Source organism: Hyperolius riggenbachi, chromosome 4 (genome assembly GCF_040937935.1).
Source record: "Hyperolius riggenbachi isolate aHypRig1 chromosome 4, aHypRig1.pri, whole genome shotgun sequence".
Taxonomy (NCBI): Eukaryota; Metazoa; Chordata; class Amphibia; order Anura; family Hyperoliidae; genus Hyperolius; species Hyperolius riggenbachi.
Window position 1 is genome coordinate 268944854 of NC_090649.1, and position 24008 is coordinate 268968861.

The window sequence follows — 24008 nt, forward strand, 5'->3', positions numbered from 1 at the left end:
CCTGACTGACACAAGACAAATAGGAAAGGAAAGACACGTAGGAAAGGGTTCTTTAAAGTAGGAGTGATTAAGATGTGGAATGCATTTCCACAGGAAGTAGTTATGGTAAATTCTATGTCTGCGTTTAAAGGGGGCTTAGAGGCTTTCTTTGCGTTAAAAGACATCTATGGCTGCAATTACTAGGTAATGCCCAGTGATGTTGATCCAGGGATTTTTTCTGATTGGCATCTGGAGTCCAGAAGGTATTTTTTCCCTTTTGGGGCTAATTGGACCATGCCTTGTAAGGGTTTTTCGCCTTCCTCTGGATCAACAGGGATATGTGAGGGAGCAGGCTGGTGTAGTACTTTGTTTTCTGGTTGAACTTGATGGACGTATGTCTTTTTTCAACCCAAATAACTATGTAACATGTGGCATACAACATGGTTATGCCCAAACCTGACTGACACAAGATACATGTGGCATACAACATGGTTATCCCCAGACCTGACTGACACAAGATACATGTGCAACAAAAAGACAATGGGCTCTATTCATAAAAGGTTACCTCAAGTTTTCCGCTCAAAACAGCGGATTTTCCCGTCCATTTAGCAAAGTGGGCATTCATAAAAGCTGTTCCCGCATGAAAATCTACAATGCCCCAGCAGAGCGAGAAATTTCCGCCTTCTCCAGTGTTTTTCTAGATTTATCTAGAAAAAAGTAACAAAATGGCCATTCATAAAGTTTAGAGGAAGCGGTATGTGGACGGGAAATACCGCTTCCTCTGATTTTGCGGATTACATACAAGTGAATGGGACATACCTCCCAGAGAGAGCAGTGCACGGAGGGACTCTGCCGGCTGAAGTGTTTCCGCATGCCTTCCGACAGCTTACCGCCAGCCTTCAGCGGGAGATCTCCGCACTTGCATCGCAGCTGGCAAGATTTTTTTGAATGACCACCCAGAAGTGTAAAATACCGCTGCGGTATTTTACCTCTACGAGTATTTACGCCACAAGTTTTTTATGAATAGAGCCCAATGCCGAGATTTGACAAACACAGTACATGTGTGGCATACAACATGACAATTTTATTGGACAGTATACGTACATTGGGCTTTTATAACCGCACTATCAGACCCAAGCCTGTTTAAAAGCGGGCTCTAGGTTCTGTGTTTCTTGCCGCCGCCCGCCGCATGTACTCCGCGTGCGCGCATACCTGCCGCACACCCACTCACACGCCCGCCTGGCTCCCTGGCCTCGTCCCTGTCCTCCTGTCTCTGTGAGGCTGGGTCCGTGCTGCGCACATGCGCAGTAGCAAAAAGCACGGACACAGCTACACAGAGACAGCACACGCTGGGACACAGGGGTTTTTATTATAGAGGATTGGAAAAGATGCAAGGAGGGTTAAATGCTTTAGCACACACTGAGCAGAAGTGATCTAGCTGGAGGGAGGAAATGGGTGGAGATATTTTATCTGCTCTGTGCTGGGGAAACAACTGTTACTCTCCTGGCAGTAAGAAGATAACAGGACTGACCCAGCTAGCTAAGTAATTTCAATGTATTTTTGCAAAAAAGAAAAGACAAACTTTGTCCTTTGCTAATTAATGCAAATAACCATATGCATAAAAATGGGATGCCACACTAGGACTTTAAAAAAATGGAATTATGGGTTGGGTGTCAAGATTTGTTGGAAACGTCTTATATATTGAAACTGGACAATTATCATCAGATGTCTACAAACACCATTACTGCACAGCTCAATGCAATCTGTAATTCCCTGTTATCTGAATGTGTGTAAAGGAATTTGTTCATGATGGTACCTTGCATTGCATTAAACTATATAATCCCATTGCTAATTATTTGGTAATGGAATGTTCACACTGGCACGATAAAAATGAGGTGCGATGGATCCGTCAGGCACAGTGTGATGCATGCACGTGTTTACAGTGGCAATGAACCTTCTATATACTGTATGCGTCGCACCACATGTGTTATGCGCAATGTGACTTTTCCCCTCCATTGCGCTGCATTCAGAGAATGAAATGTAACTCCCCACTATAAACGTACCCTTAGGCCGGTTTTGCACTGCAAACTGGCGGCAGCGATGTGGTGCATAGTGCCCGCTGCACCGCAATGCACTGCCAGAAACAGGCCTTCAGGGAACACCATGTTAGAACATAGTGTTCCCTGCCTGGACACCAGCCAGGCAGGAGGTGATGCGTGCTTGCGGTTACTTCCTGCTTCTGGGTATGAGGATATGCACAGAAACGTATTATAAAAATACGCTTCCGCACATGTGCGTGATGTCAACCTTTTTAAAAAAAACCTGTGTCGTCATAGACTAACAAAACTTCCGGGCCGACGCAGATTGCCACGGATCCCGTAGTTCTGCGCTAGCGTTAGATCAGAGACTTACGGCGCAGCATACCGCAACATGAAATGTATGAACTTGCCCACAGGGTTGCATTAGGCTGCAGTAACAGTGCGTAAATTTGATGCACAGCACCACCCCAGTGTGAAAGGGCCCTGAGTGTATGAAATGCCTTGAAGAAATTTTGCTAAATACATATAACACATTAGTGTTAATAAACACACTACTTCCAAAATACCATCAGTAAGCAAATAGTTTTATCTATCATGTCTCCTACTTTCCACGTCACACAGTAGAAAGTCATGCTTGCACACCAATACAAATACTTTTAATTCAGCATATTCAGCGAGCCTTCTTGTCTTGGTCACAAGGGGTGTGGGACTGTAATACTTCCCAGAAGAATTGTTTTGGTACTTCTTTTTGAGCCATTGTATATTCAGGCTGGTAAAACTGTTTAGGGCTGTTGGACTGAAAAAATAAATATAGTTATCTTTTATGTGACGTTATTGTATTTTTAGATTCTTTGATCTCACACAATATGTCTATGAAGTGTTTCCTGCAGTCCTCATCCTTCCTGTCAGTCAAAATCTTCCTTGGGTCTGACGTTACACTGAAGTTATCTTTACTGTTGTAACGCCTAATGCAAATGTTACTGCTCCATGTTATATTCTTCTTTTTCTTATCAGTGTAACAATTACTAGAAAGTAGTATAACTTGCTTGCAGTTAGACCTCTGGTGCTTGTAGCATAAACAGTATTAATTTTCTGCATATTGCTGCTCAGCATGCTTGCTTTGGGTGATATGCATTCATCCCTGGGCTGCTTATATATGCTGAGCCATTCTGTAAGCACACGTTTTCAAACCCACACTTTCGCAATGCACTGGGTAAGCCACGTTGGTGCCTATATACTGTATATAGCAAGTACCAACATCCTCAGCTCATACTAACCCTTGAAAAATTACATATCCACATAGGTATTGTTGAACATGTTGTTTCTTCTTCTTGAGATCCAATGTTAATAAAACTGCTGCTGTCTTACAATGTGTGGTCAGTTTCCATACCATATTCCAACTATAACACCCACTACCCCCCCCCCCCCCCCCCCCCCCACACACACACACACACACACACACACACACCCGGGCCGGTTCTAGACTTTTTGTTTTGCACAGCGCCCTACAATTTGTACCACGTTATAGCTGCGGTGAGCCCCCAAAAAACACCCTCAGTATAGGGGGGTAGCCAGATATAGGTGCCCCAAGTATTGGTAGCTAGGTACAGTTGCCCTCGGTATAGGTTAGCCAAGTACAGTTGCCCCCAGTGTAGGCTGGTTAGGCACTTCCTGTTTCTGCCTGGTGCTGCCCCCAGACTTCTGCTGCTTGAGGAAATCGCCTCACTTGGCAATCATTTAGTCAGTGTTATCTTCGGCCAAGTTATCTTCAGACACTGTTGACCTTTCTACTGATGGAAGAGGGGTTACCCAGTAGTGGGATCTAAGTGACCACGGGTCTTCACCCACACCACCTTGAGGGGAGTGCAGGACTACACTCCCTTGAGGGGAGTGCAGAACTTCGCTGCCTAGTGCCCATCAGGTCACAACTGGGATAACCTCAGCTAGTGGTTGGGAGAACAGAGACGCTAATATGTGAGAAGACGATGACGTAGTCAGACAGTAGCTAGAGGTCCAGGGAAGGCGGCAAACAGCGTAGCCGGGTCACAAGCCAGGAGTCGGGGCAGGCAGCAAGCAACAGAGGTCGAGGTCACAAGCCAAAAGTCGTAGCAGGTCGGGTCACACGCCAAGGGTCAAACCAGGAATCAATCAAAGTAAATAGCAGGAACAGACGAACCACCACGGGGCTTACGCCAAGCTGTCAGAACGAGCAGCACTGTCACAGAGGGCAGTGCTGCTTATATACTGTGGGGAACCAATCAGCGCATTGGAATTTCGCGCTAGTTTTCCGCACATGTGACAATGCGACCTTTTCGGTGCACGCGTCAATGCAGACATTCTGACGCATGCGCCGGTGCAACGTTTTCAACGCACACGCGCTGATGCGACCTTTTCGCCGCATGTATCAATGCGGAAATTTTGACGCATGCGTCTGAGGCGTGACACCTGACAATGCCGACCCGGAAAAAAACAAATCAGTCCAAGGGAACCCCCGTGTTTGCGCACAACAGGGCCAGTACGGGAACGTCATGGGAGCCTGGGACAGCGAGTGTGACATTGCTCAGGGGCAACCTCTGGGTGCCCCTAAGAGCTGGCTTGTCAGAGAACCTCTGGTGGAACTGTCTGACCAGTCTTGGAGCATGCATATTTCTGGCAGGTTCCCAAGTGTTCTCCTCCATACCGAAACCCTTCCACTTCACTAAATACTGTACAGAGTTCCTGATTCTCCTACTGTCCAATATTATTTCCACTTCGAATTCCTCGACTCTATCCACCAAGATTGGTGGAGGAGGAACAGTAGTGCGGTCTGGAAAGTTACTGGGTACAACCTTCTTTAAACAGGATACATGGAAGACAGGATGGATCCGGAGTGAGTTAGGAAGTGAAAGTTTGAAGGCCACAGGATTCATTTGACTCAGTACCGGGAATTGCCCAATAAATCTTGGACCTAACTTTCTGGAGGGGCAAGGACGTTTCAGATGAGAAGTGGCCAGCCAGACTAAATCTCCAGGTACTAGATCAGGACCCTCCCTTCTCAGCTTATCAGCAGACCTTTTACTCTTCTCTTGAGTCTGTTTTAAAACTTCCTGGACCGTCTCGAAGTTTTCCTTGACAGCAGCAACTCTTTCCTGGACTCCAGAAACCGTGACAGTAAAGTTGATAACAGGCAAGAAAGAGGAGTGGAAACCGTAATTCACTAAGAAGGGAGACTGGTTGGTGGAAGAATGGACAGTATTGTTGTAGGCGAATTCTGCTGTTGCTAAAAGAGAGAACCAGTTATCTTGGGAGGCAGAGGTAAACACCTTAAATATTGTTCTGGGGTTTGGTTAATTCTTTCCGTCTGGCCATTGGATTGGAGGTGGTAACCCGAGGATAAGGAAGAATTTATTACCAAGCATTTACAGAGTAGTCTCAGCTGCAGAAATTCCACCCTTACAGGGAAGGAAGTGAGCCATCAGGGTCATGAGTCACGCCCTCTAGTGACGAAACGTGTAGGGCGGATCCTTGGACACGCACGCTTCCAGGAAAACACACCAGAGACGAGGGTTGCCGGCGCCGCGGCGGGGAACCTGGCGGACGTCTATTGGATGTGTGAGATACGCTATTACCTTTCTTTTATCTGGTACGCAGTTTTAATGTGGGGCTTCTTTAGCCATATTAAAAAAGATTTTATGCCATGAGAGGCAGCTTCAGATGTTTTTTCATAGTTCTGCTGGTGAAGTCTATGTTTGATACGCCTGTTTGAAAGAATACCTTTGGACCTGGAGTGAGACCTATTGATGAATCGTTTACCAGTGGCGCTGCTGTGAATATCTTAAACAGGATAGCAGTATAACCCTGGGAAGATGGTAATTCAACAACAAAGTCCACAGCGATGTTCTCCCAGGGTCTCTTAGGAATAGGCAGCGGATTCAGAAGACCCCAAGGTCTAGTACGAGGACTCTTGGAGCTGGCACATACTTCACAGGAGGCTACAAACTGCTTACAGTCCTTAGAGATTTCTGGCCACCAGAAATTCCTTCGAAGTAGATCAAGAGTCCTGTCTCCACCAAAATGGCCAGAAAGTTTTCTGTCATAGCAAGACTGAAGAACCTGAAGGCGAGATTCTAGAGCAACGAACAATTTATCTTGGAAGTAGTACAGCCCATCTCTGGCAATTAGATCTGGAAGCAAGTTCTGAGGTACTGTAGCCTGTTTGATGGAATCCAGAAGTCCAGACTGGAGAAGAAGGAAGTGCTGAGGGAAAAAAATATTCTCTGTCTCTGGGCTAAGAACAGAATCTGAATGGAACATCCGGGACAACGCATCTGGCTTGGAATTCTTGGATCCTGGCCGATAAGTCAGATGAAAGTTAAAACGAGAGGGACCATCTAGCCTGTCGTGGTCTAAATCTTTTTGCGGAACGAAGATACTCAAGATTTTTGTGATCAGTGAGGATGAGTTTTGGTTGGTCAGCACCTTCCAGTAAATAACGCCAATCTTCAAGGGCGACCTTAATAGCTAAGAGTTCTCTATCTGCCACGTCATAATTCTTCTCTGCTGTACTTAATTTTCTGGAAAAGAAAGCCACAGGATGGAGAACGGCTTCAGGGCCAAAACGCTGAGAAAGAATAGCCCCAATCGCAATTTCTGAAGTGTTCACTTCTAAGACGAAAGCTCTGGAGGGATCAGCATGTTTGAGAATAGGAGCCATAATAAAACTAACCTTGAGTCTTTCAAAGGCCGACTGAGCTTCAGCAGTCCATTTGAAAGGGATACGGGTACTGGTCAGCTGAGTGATGGGAGCCACGATTAAAGAGAAATTCTTGATGAACTTTCTGTAGAAGTTGGAGAATCCAATGAATCTCTGTACTGCCTTCCGATCAGTAGGAACTAGCCAGTCCAGAATTGCAGAGACTTTCTGAGGACACATCTCCACACCAGCTGGAGAGATCTTAAGGCCTAAAAACTGAATGTTCTTATCAAACTCACACTTTTTATGTTTAGTGTACAGTTTGTGGGTTCTAAGACGGGCAAGGACCTTTCTGACATGCTTACGATGTTCCTCCTCAGACGTTGAAAAGAATAAGATATCATCCAGATAGACCACCAGGAAGTCATCAATGAAATCTCTGAAAATGCCGTTGACAAAATGCTGGAATGTAGCTGGGGCGTTGCAAAGTCCAAAACGCATTACAAGGTATTCAAAGTGGCCGAAACGGGACCAGAATGCTGTTTTCCACTCATCCCCCTCCCGGATCCTGATCAAATTATAAGCCCCTCGCAGATCAAGTTTGGAGAAGATACGGGCAGAACGGAGCCTTTGAAACAAGTCAGGCATGAGAGGAAGCGGATAGCGGTTCTTCACCGTGATCTTGTTGAGCTCTCTATAATCGATACAGGGACGAAGAGAACCGTCCTTTTTTTCAACAAAGAAGATCCCAGCTCTAGCAGGGGAAGTTGAGGGCCGGATGAATCCCTTCTTGAGGTTCTCTTCAATGTATTCCTTTAAGACTTCAGGCTCAGAAAGGGGATAAGTCCTTCCAAACAAGATAGGAGCTCTTGGCTGAAGATCAATGGGGCAATCATAGGTGCGATGAGGTGGAAGAGTGTCTGCCCCGGTCTAATCAAGCACATCCAAAAAATCATGATACACGGCCGGAATAATGTCCTTTATTGGTGAGTTTAGGCAGAACAGGGTTCCAGCAAGAGGATAGCAGGAGCGTAGACAGTAACTGGAGGAAAAGGAAACTTCACCAGAGTTTCAATTGATTACAGGGTTATGAGTCCTCAACCAGGGCATACCCAGGATCAAAGGGAAGAGCGGTGAGGGAAGCAAATCAAAAGAGACATATTCCTGATGTTCCCCTTGGAGGGTCACTAATAGAGGCAAGGTCTCAGAGGTAATGGGACCAGAACCTATAACAGACCCGTCAGCCAGCTGAATGATAAGAGGTTGACTTCTAGAGTGAGTGGGAAGCTAGAGTTGTTGAGCCATTGACAGATCCAAAAAGCATGAGCAGGCTCCAGAGTCTATGATGGCCTTAATTTCAATGATCCTTCCTCTGGGGCCCTGCAATAAGAAGATAAGGGAAATATGAGAGGAGGTAGGCGGAAGGCAGGAAGCTCTACTAATACACACGGCTGACTCAGGCTCACCCGAAGGGCGGACAGGACAATTCAAACGGAAGTGACCAGCAGCTCTGCAGTAAAGGCACAGGTTGGAGGTTCTTCTTCGTTGTCTCTCTTCCTGAGAAATAGCTGGACGGGCCAACCCCAGTTGCATAGGCTCAGATTCATCAGGTACAGAAGAGGAATCAAAGACTGGGCCAGAAGGAATTGGAGGAGTGGAAAAACTTCCGACGGAACGAGTGGTTCCCGACCTCTCTGCTCGTCTCTCTTTTAAGCGTCTGTCGATTTGGATAGACATTAAAGGGAAGGTTCAGGGACGATAAAAAAAAAAATCCATATCCACTTACCTGGGGCTTCCTCCAGCCCGTGGCAGGCAGGAGGTGCCCTCAGCGCCGCTCCGCAGGCTCCCGGTGGTCTCCGGTGGCTGACCCGACCAGGCCGGCGGCCAGGTCGGGCTTCTTCTGCGCTCCATTCTGCGTTTCACTCCGGCGCGCTGACGTCATCGGACGTCCTCCGGGCTGTACTGCGCAGGCTCAGAACTACCTGAACCTGGGACAAACCTGGTTCGTCCATGAACCTTCCCTTTAAGAGTGTCAGGGACTCCCACTCTGGCCAGTTCATCCTTAATAGGGTCAGAGAGCCCTTGATGAAAACGGAATTTAAGTGCAGCGTCATTCCAAGTGACATCAGCCTCCCAACGACGGAACTCAGTCACATAATCCTCTACTGGCCTTCTTCCCTGCCATAGGGACTCCAGAGCAAGTTCAGCGGAAGAAGCTCTCCCCGGATCGTCATATAGTTCCGGCATGGCGTTAAAAAAGGAGTTGAGGTCGCTCAACGCCGGGTGACGTTGCTCAACCATACGAAGGACCCAGGCCTGAAGTTCACCCTGCAGCAAGGAAATGACCGCCCCAACCTTGATCTCTTCATTGGAAAAGGTTCTCGAGAGCAATGAAAAGTGGAGGTGACAGGCACTCTGGAACCAGCGGAACTTGGTGCGATTGCTGGTGAACCGCTCTGGAAGAGGTAGTCTGGGTTCAGACAGAGGACCGGCAGCCCCTTGTACCAGAACTGGCTCAGTAGCAACAGGGGGAACGGGAGCTGCCGTCACAGGAACAGAGGGTCCGGCAGATGGAGCAGGTTGGCCTCGCAACTAGTCACGGATTTCCAGGTACCCTTTTTGTACCTCATCCACGGAGAAACGCAGCTGTGTAACCAGCTCGTAAAAGATTTCCACTGGGGAGCGTGCCTCACTAGCATCCATATTGGCTGCTCATTACTGTTATGTTCGGCCAGTTATCTTCAGACACTGTTGACCTTTCCACTGATGGAAGAGGGGTTACCTAGTAGTGGGATCTAAGTGACCACGGGTCTTCACCCACACCCCCTTGAGGAGAGTGCAGGACTACACTCCCTTGAGGGGAGTGCAGAACTTCGCTGCCTAGTGCCCACCAGGTCACTACTCGGATATCCTCAGCTAGTGGTTGGGAGAACAGTGATGCTAATATGTGAGAAGACGAAGACGTAGTAGCTGGAGGTCCAGGGCAGGCGGCAAACAGCGTAGTTGGGTCACAAGCCAGGAGTCGGGGCAGGCAGCAATCAACGGAGGTCGAGGTCACAAGCCAGGAGTCGGGGCAGGCAGCAATCAATGGAGGTTGGGGTCACAAGCCAAGGGTCAAACCAGGAATCAATCAGAGTAAATAGCAGGAACAGACGCATCACCACGGGGCTTATGCCAAGCTGTCAGAACGAGCAGCACTGTCACAGAGGGCAGTGCTGCTTATATACTGTGGGGAACCAATCAGCGCATTGGAATTTCACGCTAGTTTTCCGCGCATGCGCCGATGCGACCTTCTCGCCGCAAGCATCAATGTGGACTTCTGACGCATGCGCCGGTGCGACCTTTTCGGCGCACGCGCTGATGCGACCTTTTCGGCGCATGTGTCAGTGCAGACATTTTGAAGCATGTGTCCGAGGCGTGACACCTAACACCGCCGACACGGAAATAAACAAATCAGTCCCAGGGAACCCCCGCGCTTGCGCATAACAGTGCCAGTACGTTCTTTGTATCAGTGGTGGAGCACTTCCTTAAATTTTCTTGCGTCTAACAGTGCCAGTACGGGAACGTTGCGGGAGCCTGGGACGGTGAGTGTGACAGTCAGTGTTTGCCCATTGTAAAATCTTTCCTCTCTCTGATTTACATTCTGAAATTTATCAGATGGTGACATCTTAAAGGACCACGGTCGCAAAAATCTTAAAATGTAAAATATATGTAAACATATACAGTTAAAAAGTATGTTTCTTCCAGAGTAAAATGAGCTATAAATTACTTTTCTCCTATGTTGCTGTCACTTAATGTAGGTGGTTGAAATCTGACAGAACCGACAGATTTTGGACTAGCTCATCTCCTCATGTGGGATTCTCAGGATTTTCTTTATTTTCAAAAGCACTTAGTGAATGGCAGTTGATCCGTTCAACAGCCAAAAAAGTGTGCAGCGAGCAGGGAGGCTGGCAAGCATCTTTGTATAAATCTTTTTCAAGGACTGTCTGTATAAAGAATAAAGGCCATGCTGAGAATCCCCTATGGAGAGATGGACTAGCCCAAAACCTGTCGGTAATGTCACATTTCTACTACCTACTGTAAGTGATAGCAATATAGGAGAAAAGTAATGTATGGCTCATTTTACTCTGGAAGAAACATGCTTTTTATTTGTATGTGTTTATATATAATTCAAATTTTAAGATTTAAGTAGTCCTTTAACTTCTGGCAGGTGATGTCAGTTGGAAACAGTTGTTATTTCCCACAATGCAACAAGGCTCCCACAGTGTGATGTCAGTACTTAGGTGCTGACATCACACTGTGGGAGGGGTTTTACCACAATATCAGCCATACAGAGCCCCCGATGATCCGTTTGAGAAAAGGAATAGATTTATTCTGGGAAAGGGGGTATCAGCTACTGATTGGGATGAACTTCGATCCTTAGTTACAGTTCCTTTTTGACCCTTATGTCAGCCTGATGCCTATCCCTAACCTTTACTATCACTGCATTGCTGAACTCTTATACACCGCCTTACCCCAGTGACTAACCTTAACCTGTGCTGCTGGTGCCTATTACCTTCCACAATAACAAAACACTAACCTCCCCCAGTGTCAAACGCCAACCTTCCCTCCTTGTGTTTAACCCTAACCTACCCTTGTCCTGCCTGATCCTGGTATCCAATCATCATAATCATCCTTACTGCTAGTAAAGTGCATTACTGCGGAATGTTTGTTTGTTGTGTGTTTCAAAATGTAACAACTCCTGGTCTCCCAGAGTGTACTGGGAGGAGAAGACTTCACAACATCATAGCCTAGTCCTAGACTAAGCGTCACTGTGAAAGTGGGGTTTAGAGATGTCGCGAACCTCCGATTTTCGGTTCGCGAACCCCATTCGCGAACCTTCGCGGAAGGTTCGGTTCGCCGAAAAGTTTGCGAACCGCAATAGACTTCAATGGGGATGCGAACTTTGAAAAATAGAAAAAATTATGCTGGACACAAAAGTGATGGAAAAGATGTTTCAAGGGGTCTAACACCTGGAGGGGGGCATGGCGGAGTGGGATACATGCCCAAAGTCCCGGGGAAAAATCTGGATTTGACGCAAAGCAGCGTTTTAAGGGCAGAAATCACATTGAATGCTAAATTGCAGGCCTAAAGTGCTTTCAAACATCTTGCATGGGTATACATCAATCAGGGAGTGTAATTAGAGTTCTGCTTCACACTGACACACCAAACTCACTGTGTAACGCACCGCAAACAGCTGTTTGCATTGTGACGGCCATGCTGGACTGGTGCGCACTGTGGCGAGAGTGTAGGCAGTGGCGGTTTTCATATGCTGTGGTAGCTCAATGATAGAACAACAGTGACTGTCCAGCTGATCAAATTTGGTCTGTCCACAATGAAGCAACGACCTTATTATCTTCTTGTATGTAGGTAGGCATAGGTAGGTGTCCCAGTAGTTAGCTAGGCCCAGTATAGGTAGGTAGGCATAGGTAGGAGTCCCAGTATAGGTAGGTAGGCATAGGTAGGTGTCCCAGTAGTTAGCGAGGCATAGGTAGGAGACCCAGTATAGGTAGGTAGGCATAGGTAGGTGTCCCAGTAATTAGCTAGGCATAGGTAGGAGACCCAGTATAGGTAGGTAGGCATAGGTAGGTGTCCCAGTAGTTAGCTAGGCATAGGTAGGTGTCCTAGTAGTTAGCTAGGCATAGGTAGTAGTCCCAGTATAGGTAGCTAGGCATAGGTAGGAGACCCAGTATAGGTAGGTAGGCATAGGTAGGTCCCCTAGTATAGGTAGGTAGGTGTCCCCGTATAGGTAAGTAGGTGCCCCAGTAGTTAGGTAGGCATAGGTAGGTGTCCCAGTATAGATAGTTAGGCAGGGCCTGGCTGGCACAGTAATAACAATTACCAAGGTCCAGCTGCAACAGATAGGGCTGTATAATTCAGTGAGCAACAAAAAAAAAACAACACACATCAGGAAAACATTAGAGCTCTCAAAAGAGCTATTGAGGGGTGCTATTTTAGCAATAACAATCAGCCAGGAGCAAGCCAAGAGCCTAACTAATCTTTCCCTAGGAGAACAAGTCTGCAGCAGCTTTCCCTAGTCTGTATCTAGCAGGCACACGAGTGAGTGTCATGGCCGGCAAACCTGCCTTATATAGGGGGGGGGGGGAGGGGGGGCTCCAGGGCTTAGTGTAGTCTGAATGGCTACAATGTGCCTGCTGACTGTGATGCAGAGGGTCAAAGTTGACCCTCATAGTGCATTATGGGGCGAATCGAACTTCCGCAAAAGTTCGCTTGGTCCAGGCGAACGCGAACTTCCAAAGTTCGCCTGGAACCGTTCGCCGGCGAACCGTTCGCTACATCTCTAGTGGGGTTACATATCAATATATAGATATAGGAAGAAAGGATCATTAACATACATTGTGTATCCTGAACAGTGTATTACATCCTACTATGTGTCATTATGCTGCCCCTGAAAGTGCATAGTCACGACACAGCAGCTTGGGCACTGTGCATCATCTGGTGCATGTTGATCTCAGAACTGGGCCATTGTTGCACAGGTATCAGTTGCTTGATGCAGTGGCATCAGTGCTGACATCTACAGGTTCTGGATCTGCAGCAGCAGCTGAAACTACTACTGATGCAAAGCACTATAGATGCTACAGAGACGCCCAGGATCACTCAGAACTAGCAACTGATTAAAGAGGTGAACTACATACTGACTCCCTTTGACCACAAAATCAGCCAATATTAGCTGACTCAAACAATTGTCCAAACTGGTCTAGAATGCCATCCAGGTGTTTACTGTCTATCAAAGAGCATATCCAGTGCAGCTGGTGGAAGTGTCTGACAAGTACACTACAGTATACTGTATTTTCTACAAGTAGAATCAACTAATATTTCTATACAAATAACGGTCATTATAAACATCAGTACATTTTCCACTAAACAGGAAATAATTTATTTTTTAATTCCAATGTCTTTATGAGTGAATAGTTAGTAGACTGTGCTGGTTGTAAAGCGACAAGCAGAGATTAGTTCTTGTGATTTGAGAGGGTCATGGGTCCTTTTACTTGAACGTTTTTGTTTGATGAATGATGTAATCGTTTGCTGGCTAAACAGCTTATAGAGTTGTTCTCAGCAGAAACTGTGGTCATTTTACCAATTCAACAATTTACTGCTGCAATTGAGGGGGTGCAGTGGTGTTTATTAACTCGCCTTTCTACCATGTTTACTTTATGGGCATGTGAGCAACCTTTGAACAGCCTGGCCTTAACGTGTTCCAACTTTCCTGTTTTTTTCTGAGATTTTACTGCATCATTTGAGCGGCTATTTATTATATTTCTCAGGCTTTTGTAGTTGATCTTCCCTTATTTTCTCATTGGTCCATAAGCAATTCCTTTTTTACCTGAGTTTTCTCCCAGGATAAAATTTTTCATCTCAGATTTAAAATAACTTTCCAGCACTTTTCAACTTAAAAAGTACCAAAAAGTAGGTGAAAAACTACTATCAAAATTATTTTGAGTATTTTCTTGCTTGCTGGTGGCTTAAAGAGGAACTCCAGTGAAAATAATGTAGTATAAAAAGTGCTTCATTTTTTACCATAATTATGTATAAATGATTTAGTCAGTGTTTGCCCATTGTAAAATCTTTCCTCTCCCCGATTTACATTCTGACATTTATTACATGGTGACATTTTTACTGTGGGCAGGTTATGTAGCTGCTCCTAGCTGTTTTGGCTGTTAGAGACAGCTGTAAACAGCTAATTCCTGTCTGTGAACATTGTTACATTGTGGCAGTTTGCCCAGAGTACCTTGGTACTCAGAGCTTCTTGTGTGGAGGGGTTTCAGCACAAAATCAGTCATACAGCGCCCCCTGATGGTCTGTTTGTGAAAATCATTATATTTCTCATGTAAAAGGGGGTATCAGCTACTGATTGGGATAAAGTTCAATTCTAGGTTGGAGTTTCTCTTTAAAAGGTACTTTATTGGCAAGTGTAAAAATATCACTTAGGAGAAAACTTGGGAGAAAAAGTTAATTGCCTATGGGCCATTGTGTTTTCAGTTACTTATTTCAGTGAACATTCTGTTACAGTTAAATAAGGTGTTCCTGATTAGCACCAGCAATGAGCAGTTGACTACATAAGCGTCGTGACAGGGTTGGGGGGGGTGCGACCCGCGCCAGGTGGGGTGACCCCAGCCGCCCTTGAGGGGGTGCGCTGTAATGGAGGGGGGAGCCGGAGCTGCGGGGAGGGCAGCCCGACCCCTGACACCACCAAACTCCTCATCCATGCCCTTGTCATCTCCCACCTAGGCTGTTGCAATTCCCGTTTATCAGGCCTACCCTCACATTATTGCCTCCCTTCAATCAGTAATGAATGTTGCAGCAAGACTGATCAACGCCTCTCATTGCAGAGCTTCTACAACTCCCCTCTGTAAAGCTCTCCACTGGCTCCCCATCCACTTCAGGATCAACTTCAAAATGTGTGTGCTTGGCCTACAAATCTGTGCACAAGACCTGCCCAATCTATAGCTCCTATCTTGTCCACAGGCATATACCGACGCACCCCCTTCAATCCTCCAAAGACCTGTGCCTATCTCACTCCTATGCACAATTGCAGGACTTCACTAGGGCTGCCTCTACTCTCTGGCACTTGCTCACACCAGTCATCAGATTCGCCCCCAACTTTCTTTAATACCTTCAAACGAGCCCTCAAGATTCACCTTTTCATGCTCGCCTACCCCCCTGCCATACTATAATATGTTCTGCTGTGCACCCTCTCAACAGACCACCTATTGTCTCTACCCCCACTCTTTAGATTGTAAGCCTCTGGCAGGGCTCTCCCCTAGTGTTTCCAGCTTGATTATGCAATCTCCCTGTCTGACACCCCTCTTGCAGACTCTAAATGACTCTATTTCGACCTTGAACTCTATTTTGACACTGAACTACTGTTATCAAAGACATTTGCATGATCTTGTTTTCTTGTGATCTCCTTGTATGTCCTACTATGTATGTTACCACATGTATCTATTGTGCAGTGTGTGGTGTGTAATAAGTTAGTGTTTTATACATACAATAAATAATAATACTAATTATGTGATACTTTAGTTTATTAAATCAGGCCAAGTATAATAATAATAATAATAACTCCTTTTTCTGTATATCGCCTTTCTCCTGTCGGACTCAAATCGCTTGCGAGGCAGCCACTAGAGCGCACTCAGTAGGCAGAAGCAGTGTTAGGGAGTCTTGCCCAATGAACTCCTTACTGAATAGGTGCTGGCTTACTGAGTAGGAAGAGTCAGGATTTGAACCCAGGACTCCTACATCAGCGGCAGAGCCCTTAACCATTACACTATCCAGCCACCTGGTATGTATTAAGATGGTTATACATAATTCAACTAAAATTCAACTAAAACATTTGATTTTTCGATACAATTTTTTAAATAAAACAGTTGTATATAAAAGTTGTTCACCTCTTGTTTGCGCAGCTTTCCTCTAGGCACATGTGATGACATGACTAACTACTCAAAAAGTGTCGCAGAAGGTGTCATCAGTATACAAATACCTTATAATAATAATAATAATAATAATACTTCCAAATCATTCTCATGCTTTATCAGCAGTCACAGAAAAGCAGGTGGTTGTGGCTATTACCAATTAAAAAAAAGTTATCAGTAGTTGATGTGGAATTCACACACTTTTTTCAGAATGTTTAATTAATTAATTTATTTATTTATTGTATTTATAAAGCGACAACATATTACGCATCCACTTTTTCAGCTGAAACATTATAATGTGAGATTGCACTGTTTTTATTTTGTATTTTTTTTAATACAGTAATTACAACTGATGAATATCAAATGGCATTTTAGGAGCCATTCATGACAAAATCCTTAAAAATATCATAAATGTTTGCTATCTGTTATATTTACAACTCAGTGTGTCCACAGAGTTAAAGAATTAATTCATTTAGACCTGGGTGTGTGTGTAGAAGATTTCTTCTTCAATAAGCTTGTTCACAAATCCTACAGATTGCAGCGGCACATGTGCAGGGGCAAAAAGCCCTGATTTGTGATAAGTCTTTGTCATCCCCCTTTTTAAAACTAGTTAACTAGAACTAATTGGCTGGTCCTAAGGAGCAATTAGTGGATTTATTAATCTAGCTATGGCAGGTGTGAAAATCAGTTTGCAGACTTATCTGGACAAGTCACCATCATGCATTAGTGACGCCCTTTCAGTACATTACAATTGAAAGAACACATTTAACCAAAAAAAGTCCTATTTACAGGAAAAACAGTATTATCACACTTTTTACCAATATGACCATGTTCTCTCATTTATAAAGCATCCATAAGGAGGGCAGTACTGCAGTTCTCCTATCGCTTCAACTTTATCCATGCAGCCATTAACTGTCTGGCTGTAGCTATGGGAACACTTCTCTCCTGCTAAAAATGCTACATATTTTGTGCACACTTCTTAATGTTATTGTATTGTACAATAAAATATTATTCTACAATAGGGTTTTGTTTTTGTTGCTTTGCAAATAAGGCACAAAATGAACAGGAATGAGTGGCAAAGAGAGTTTATTTGCCAATCATAAATAAAGCCCCAGGTGTATAAAATAAAATTTCAATATAAATAGCATTGCTGTATTTTTGTTGTTTTCAAATACCTCTCTGATTTGGGTAATTGGTAGTGTCCTTCTTAGATCTATTATCTGATACCATTTATGTGAAGATCATCTGAGGTTGGATTGGGGCCTATACTGTATGACATGACAAGGTGTTTGCCATAGAATGACACTAGATGTTAGGGTGGCTGATGGAAGGAGGTCACTGGGACATCTACCTGCCTTTTACTTGAATAATGTGCTGAGCTGATGAATAGGCATGACCCGTGCACAATGATATGCTTGTTGCACTTTGTGTGGAGAAAAGGAATGGTCTCAGAGACCAATGATTTAACCTTGGTCTCCTGCTCTGAGATCAGTTAAGACTGAAAGCAGAATGACTCACACAGGAACACCACACTCTATTTGCCTCTCGCAGTAAAGTAAATGAGACAGAACTGTATCTCATTCATACTATTGTTATAAAAAAGTTTCTGCAGGAAGTGATGGGATTCCTTTTTAGAAAGCCCAGCATGCTTTGCAAAGTTGATAATCATGAATGTATTCTGGATTAGATGTCTATTTATAAAATAAACTTTTAGCACACATAATTAAAATATATATATATATATACAGGGCCGGGCCGAGGCATAGGCTGGAGAGGCTCCAGCCTCAGGGCGCAGTGTAGGAGGGGGCGCAGAATTCATTCAGCTGTCATTCCTAATTGTGTTTGAAGCAGAAATAAATAAGAAAAGGGGATACATGGCAGTGACTGCACACCAGATAACTAGATATTAAGGTGTTGGGGAGGTCGTGGGCCCTGTGGCGCATCTTAGTCTAAAAGCAATCAGTGTGTGACGGCTGGGGTGGAGGGATGGAGGGGCGCACTTTGGTGTCTCAGCCTTGGGTGCTGGAGGACCTTGTCCCGGCTCTGTATATATATAAAGACTCATTCCATTAAAATATTGTAGGGAGTACTAAACATTTCCTTAGTAGAACATTGTGTAATATTCCGATACACATTCATCCTGTCTAACTTAACTTTAAAAAGGTGCACTTCAAGCAAATGTTGCATTCAAACATACAGGCAGCTTTTTTGCAATGTATGTTTCTGCAACCTTAGAACTAGACAAGGAGATTTTGTATTTCCTGTTTTAATTAAAGTGGACTTTCTCAGTACAAAAATGAAAGAGGATTCTGGTCCCTAGAGGCAAGCATCTGTTTTGAATAAGGCATAAGTGTATTATAAGTGTGAGAAATTGCTCAAGGATGGTCATATGATTTCAGAACTCTGCGTGTTTCTGCCCACCAGACTACCAAAGCCTGTTTTCCACAAAGGACTTATGGATCTCACGAATGTTTGCACTCTGCTACAAACAATATGTTAATCTCCAGGGGATTGTTTACACAAGGCTACATAATATAGCATTTTATCAAAAGATGTTTGCTTTCTTTATGTCATTGCTCGCCATATTTTTGACTGCAAAATGTCACTGCACCACTTATGCATTACATACAGACTGCTGAAATTAAATGTGAAACAGTTCGACAAACAGCAAAAACAGCACTGACAGTTCAGAGTAAAGGAAATAGAGAAGTAAAACATTATCCACCTAAATGGAATGATACAATAAAAATACTAGAATGCATTACACAGAAATGACAAAAGCTACCATTTCAACATCTCTGCTTTTCATGCAGAAATTGGTGTTGTGCATGAAATCAACAAGACGCTATAGATACAGGTGTGGGGGCGGTCAAAACGACCCCCTGGAAGGTAAAACAAACACTGAGACAACGGGAGCCCCAATAGTGCAGTAAGTCACGACAGGAAAAGGAAAGCAAAAAACAAAACGTGTACTCACAAAGGATGGTTGCAGAAGGGCAACCAACCGCTACAGAGAGGTGGAGATCTATAAACTCGACTCCACTCGGGTGTCCAGGTTTGGTGATGAAATCCAGGCTCTTGAAGAAAAAAGGAACCCGGATGGGCATACAGTGGCTATGCCACGTAAGACCGAGGCAGTATACCCCTCCAAAGGAGGGTTAATGGCACAAGGTGAAAAGAGGCACCATATTATAATAAAACTAAGTTAAAACCAGTTAAAAAGAAAAAAGTTGAGGTGGCTATGTGTCAGTGCACATTAAAAGTCATTAATTGTATGATTGTGTCTTCATTTGAGGTAACCTACCTTAAAGAGACTCTGAAGCGAGAATAAATCTCGCTTCAGAGCTCATAGTTAGTAGGGGCATGTGTGCCCCTGCTAAAACGCCGCTATCCCGCGGCTAAACAGGGGCCCCTTCACCCCCAACCTGCAAAATCAACGACCAACTTGGTCGTAGATTTTGCTCTTCCTGGAGGCAGGGCTAACGGCTGCAGCCCTGCCTCTCAGCGTGTCTATCAGACGCGCATCGCCGCCTCTCCCCCGCCCCTCTCAGTGAAGGAAGACTGAGAGGGGTGGGGGAGAGGCGGAGTTACGCGTCTGATAGACGCGCGGGAGGCAGGGCTGCGGCGGTTAGCCCTGCCCCAATGCGGAAGCGCTCCCCCGCTGCACGGAGGGGATTTGGCGGATCAGGGACCCCCGTTAAGCTGCGGAATAGCTGTGTTTTAGCAGGGGCACACATGCCCCTGCTATCTATGAGGTCTGAAGCGAGATTTATTCTCGCTTCAGACTCTCTTTAACTTTTTATTTTTAACTGGTTTTAACTTAGTTTTATCATATCCTCTGCACCTCTTTTTCCCTTGTGAAGATGTTATAGACTGCTTTCTTACCAGCATTTGTGGGGTTTTGAAGATCAACCGGATATTATCAACCCTGCCTATCACAATCCAGATTTTATCTGGAGGACCAATCACACAAATAGCATTCTTTGCTGGGACCCCATGTCTTCCCCTTTACATTTTTTTCTGTAGCCAATGCTATGTTCTTGTCTCCATTTTGCTGCTAGTGCCCCAATGCAATTGCTCTGAAACTGCTGGCAATCTTCACCCTATGAAGGTAATTCCACTAAGAAAATCGCTGGTGATTAGCAATCTGCTAATCACCAGCGATTTTCTTAGTGGAATTACCTTCATAGGGTTCCATTGTTGTAGTGCTTTGGCAATCACCGGTGATCGGCAATTGCATAAAAAGCACTACTAGTGGGTCCCAGCCCTTATGGTTTCCCGGATAATTCACTCACCCACCCACCTTGAAGACAGGTAAGTATTGCTACTATTGTCACACAGCTGCAGTCACAGCAAAGACTTTCACTTTAAATGCTGGATACACACGGTGTATCATTTCCGATATGTCCGATTCGCGTTTCGATGGATTGTTAGGTCGATTCGGCATACTTTACATGAGAATCGACCTATCAATCATCGAAACGTGTTTGCAAATGCTCGGAAATAATCGAGCGGCCGGGAATCGAGCGGGAAATCGAGTGCGGGAATGCACCGTATGTATCCAGCATTAGATCTGGCGCCGATGTCATGTCTTTGGCCGCCATCAGCAAACTGAAGTCAGGGTGTGCAATTAGGTAGTATGTAAAATCCTGCATACCTAGGTGCTATCTCTCCCCGTCCATAGCACAAGCAACAGTTGCCTGGCCAAGATACATGCCCGTTCGTAGACCTTTTGACACAATGACTGTGAGAAAGATTGGATAATGGCTGAACGTATTTGGACTATGGCTTCACAACTGCTTTGCATGTCTGTGGCTGGCATTAAAAATATGTTATATCCTTGTAAATGACTAAAAGGTATATACAATGCTAGGCCTGGATTTACCTCACAGGAGCCTATAGGCACAGATGTTTTGGCACCCTAGACTCCGCCCTCCATGTACCTACTAACCCCCACTGAACTGCACTGCAAGTGTGCTGGCTGACCCAGCTGTCACTTCTCCCTTACTTCCCCTGCACCTCATAGGTAGCTACAGGTGCCCCTTAGTAATAGGTAGCCAGTGGTACCCTCAGAAGCTAGGAGGTGCCCCCAACTGAAGGGATATCTGATCAGTGGAATGCCAATAGCTGCTGGGTGAGTAGCCACTCATTTACACTCTCATCAGGACTGTGCATAGGGAAGGAGGGAGAAAGGCGCTCGAGGAGGGGAGTGAGCTGCCTTTCCTTCATCAGGCGCCTGTAGGCACGTGCCCTAATGGTAAATACGGCCCTGTACAATGCATTGCACATCCTGAAAAATAGGTGCCCAACACAATGGTCATGTTAAGTGGCTTCGTAGCCTACCGGTGCAATGCGACCTGTGAAGTGTAGCATACAATTCCTAGACTTTATGTTTAACGTACTACATGATGTGTGTTACATCATGGGAAATCAACACACCGCAAAAAAATACCAGTGTGAATGGCCTATTGAAATATAATGGCATCCCGTTGTGATGAGATTATACTGTTCATTGCAACGCAATGTACCTAGCATGAAAGGAGTCTAAACATTAAAGATTTGCACTGAGCCATCACAAACAGCTGAGCGTGTCTTTTGTGCTGGATAACCTCAAGAAATGGATGCCATGTAATGGTGCCCACTAATGATACAATTTTGTTTGACCAATCTTACCAAATCTATGCCGCAGAAGAATAAACAAAGTAAATATACTTTGAATTGATATTTTAGTTAGTCCTTCATAATACACAGAAATAGTAAAATTGGACAAAGAACATTGTATCATTACAGTGATTTGCTAGATAATGCAGCAACAAAATCACTGTTTTAAGTGTATATGCTCTTTTAGGCCTAGTGCACACCAGAGCGGTTCTGCTGCGGTTTGCGATCCGCTTGCGGGTGCGGATCCGCTAAAGTAATGTATTTCAATGGGCTGGTGCACACCAGAGCGGGAGGCGTTTTGCAGAAACGCATACTCCCGGGCTGCTGCAGATTTTGGATTGCGGATGCGTTTCTGCCTCAATGTAAAGTATAGGAAAAACGCAAACCGCTCTAAAAAACGGCACTTCAGAGCGGTTTGCCAGGCGTTTTTTGTTACAGTAGCTGTTCAGTAACAGCTTTACTGTAACAATATATGAAATCCACTACACCAAAAACGCTTCACAAAACCGCAAAACACTAGCTGAAACGCTACAGAAAAATAACAGCGTTTCAAAATCTGCTAGCATTTTGCGGATCTGCTAGCGTTTTTTGGTGTGCACCAGGCCTAAGAGGACCTGTCCTTACACTTTCCTTTTGTAGCGCTCTTCCCTATCATTTTTTATAACACTGGTTGCACAATAGTACCAGATCTCAAGTCATATGAAGAAAAAAAATATTTATTATTAGCCAAGGTGGTATACAAAGCAAATAAATGGTATATAAGCATATGTGTACAATGGGAAATAACAGCACATGAAAGGTCCTTTCACACTGCATCCAATGCATTGCAGAATAATTCTGCATGTGAACTCATTGCCCTACAATGTTACAGGCCTGTTCACATCTCTGTGTTGTTACAGATTGCATCATTCTAGCTCACTGCATGCAGGCTTTGAATTAAGGTCTATGTTATAACGTGTGCAGTGTCCATTGCAGTTCACACATGCATTATAAGGCATGTGTTATACAAACTGCAAAGAGTGAATCCAGCCTATTATATTGCTAAATTAAATAAAACTTGCCCTTTGTATACTGGGAGAAATTCTTATTGCAGGAAGGTAAATGCCAAACCTGAAATTAAATAAATCCAGTTGTGCACTCCCTCACAGATACAAATCACATTGAACCCTATTCACATATACTAGGTATGCTGCACTATTAAAGCAGTGTTTACATATACACTTTTTTAAATCTAATACTTATAAATAGTGTGCTTTCTTCAAAAGTCCACAGTCTATAGTCTTGTTTGTGTTCCAGTCCTGTGACTGCCTTCCACCATACTGACCATGAGTTAACATGCAAGGAAGGCAGAGAAAAAAATGTATTAGTCTAGTTCTACTATGAATTATCCTGGAGTCTGCCACTCAGTATCCAAGTGCACCCAGGATAGCAATTAAAGTCCACCAGCTTTCACTGCGCTTGCCAATTGGGAGATGAAGATCGGTTATGGGCAGGTACTGTAGCTGCGCCATGTGAGGGTTTTTTTTTGGAGATGATCCATCAGTGAATACAGGAAGACGGGGGAAGACATTTACAGTAAACGCTCTTGCAGTCTGTGGGTCTGGGCAGCATATTGGCTAGGTGAGCATGCCAATTGAGTCTGGTGGCAAGTACAGTAAAGGCTGGTGGACCTTAATTGCTATCCACGGGTGCACTTGGAAAACGGGTGGCAGACCCCAGGATAATTCATAGTAGACACATATTGCACTGTTTTTTCTTTGTCTTCCTCACATGTTAAAACGTGGTGCATAAAGCAGAAGGCAGCCAGAGAATTAGGACACAAACAGGACTATAAACTGTGGACTTTTGAAGGAAGCACAATATTTCTGAGTATTTGTATGAAATGCTAAACATTAATTACCAATATTGTCCCATTTTCACCCTTAAAATGGTTTTGTTTGGCTTTAAGGTAAGTGTTACAATGAACTCAAGCTACAAAACCCTACATTCCAGCCAATCAAACACTTATGTGAGCACTCCGTGTGCTTATTGACAATGATGTATGCTCATGTCTGCACTCAGATGTGCTTAGGCCAAGGCATAGAAAGGTGAACACAGGGATAATAGCTACCACTGTCTGCATTTGGAAAGTCAGAGGAAATAACAGCAAGAGAACGCAAATTAAGATGGATGATTTACAAAAGG